Here is a 2,187-nt window from a genome sequence, read left to right as displayed (position 1 = left end):
GACTTACACTCGACAGCTCGCTCACATCTACATAACAACGTCCCAACAACTATGCTCACACACATAGAAGCTGTAACAACAAGAGCTAAAGATGTATATATTTACCACCTGAATAAATGTTGTTTAAGTTGATAGTCTGGAGTTCAGCGTTCCGTTATATTCTATAATTTTATATAGGAAAGTTAGGTGTATATCTAAAGATATATAATCCACTCTCCTATAATTTAAAAGCAGCAGAAATCTAACAAAAAAACCGTTACTCTGAGTTTCACGTTCCCGTTCATCGGACAGTTTTGTTAGAAATCTAACAAAACTGTCCGATGAACGGGAACGAGATAAAGAGATAGAGATAGAGAGGGAGAGAGAGACAGAGAGAGAGAGTTTTGTTTGTTTTTTGAACTCTGCTATTTATCAGAATATTCTAAACCAATATTGAGCACCAAGGAAACCTCTACGTGGTCATCGTCCTACCAGCTAGAAACAGCAGCCAATCTTTCTTGATTCATACCCTACTGTCTTTGTGAAGGACAAGCTTGATAATGTGGTCCTGGGCTTCCTACACTTGACAAAAAAAGACAAGATGGTCACAACAGCAATCTCTTTGGTCATAAATAGCTTTGCCCTGTCTGCGTTGACCCGTGGTTATATAACATCCCCATTCTAGCAACAGCGAATCGATCGATTGATCAATCAATTAATCTATAATGTGTTCTATTGCACTACACATGCATCCGTTGTCAATAGTAGCAGTGTTAGATAATATGGCAATTATAATGCAACTGTGGAGGTAGTTAGTTGTTGCAGTGTGAGGAGTGAGGAGGCGTTGAGCAGTTTAGTTATTTTTATGAAAACAGAAGCTTAGACTTGTTGAGAAATTTTCTTTCCTAAAAGTGTCTGTTTATAGAACGGTCATTTCAAGCACACCGGAGAATTCAATCTATTCGCAACTATCAGAGTCTACGGTAGGTTTATCGTAATTTTATTGAACGAAAAAAAAACAAAACATTTATAACTTATCGAAAGTTAGGTATTTCACGCGGTTAATAGAAACTATTAATATCATTTCTTTATTTTATCCACAATTCTTCAAGCGTAATGTGAAATGACCCAATTTCAAACTCACAACCGAAATAGTTTATTAACTTTCATATTGTTATTTTTTCCTCCCGCTTTGTCAGAGAAGTGATCCATATCCCCGATTTGAGTGATCGTTAGTGTAGCTGATAATGTTTAACTCCAAGTTAGCCCTGTTCGAGCAGAGCTATGATCAAAAGTATTCCAGCCACGACTATCACGTCTTTTTTATATCATTGTCTAATATATATTTTATTGAAGTACGATTTGAGGGAGGTTTGGCTGTTGTTTCTAGCTGCCGCGTGCTTGCGTAAAGGTTCTTCAGCTAAAGAGAGCTCTGGGCTGGTGTTGTTAAACCGAACGTCATATCGAATGACCCCACCTAAGAGGGTAGAGTCTATGCATTACTGATATAGTATATCATCATTTCAACTATTTTCTATTGCAGCGCTTCTTAAACGATGGGTCGCGAAATGAAATGCTGGGGTCGCGAAAATTAAATTCAAACACTTGAATTTCAGTTTATATGTTATTTCACAAACATTTAATACCTGGGGTCGCGAAAAGTCTCTATTGTGTATTTAAAAAGGAAAAGACAGCGAATTAGCAGAATCATTACTGGGTCGAACAGTAATGCTTCAACAGGATTTCTTCTAGTTGTGTACATTCTGAGTTCAAATTCCGTAGGGTCGATTTTGCCTTTCATCCTTTCGGGGCCGTTAAAATAAATACCTATCGAGCACTGGGGTCTATGTAATCGACTAACCCAACACCCACTAAACTCGCTAGCCTTGTGCCAAAATTAGAAAGATAAAATAGGATAAACTTTAAAAGGAAAACAAACTGTCAAAAGCATTGGAGAAATACAGCAAAATAACAGGCAAAAGGGCGCTCAAATAGCAATCATATAGAGTAGGAGCCTTTTGACGGATTTATGGATTAAGTTTCTAAGACTTTTATCTCATGGGAACCCAATTTGCATCCCACCCCCGCTTAAGCACCCTTAAGCGGGGATGGGACGCAAAATTTTAAAAGAAATAGGAACCTTGGAAAAAAATTTTTTTTATATCTTTTACTATCGTAGTTCCCGTTGTATGAAAATCAAAAACTCCC

At 37.4% G+C, this 2,187-nt stretch overlaps 1 protein-coding gene across 1 annotated transcript in view; it reads left to right on the top strand.

Moving 5' to 3' along the window:
• Positions 1 to 801: 801 nt before the first annotated feature.
• Positions 802 to 2,187, top strand: part of LOC106878090 (ribosyldihydronicotinamide dehydrogenase [quinone]) — a 39,351-nt gene continuing 37,965 nt past the window's right edge. Inside the window, exon 1 of the mRNA XM_014927190.2 lies at positions 802 to 962. The gene's annotated coding sequence lies outside the window, so the exon portion shown is untranslated. The remainder of the gene's footprint in view (positions 963 to 2,187) is intronic.

Source organism: Octopus bimaculoides, chromosome 7 (assembly GCF_001194135.2).
Source record: "Octopus bimaculoides isolate UCB-OBI-ISO-001 chromosome 7, ASM119413v2, whole genome shotgun sequence".
NCBI lineage: Eukaryota > Metazoa > Mollusca > Cephalopoda > Octopoda > Octopodidae > Octopus > Octopus bimaculoides.
This window is presented reverse-complemented; position numbering and strand designations above follow the sequence as displayed.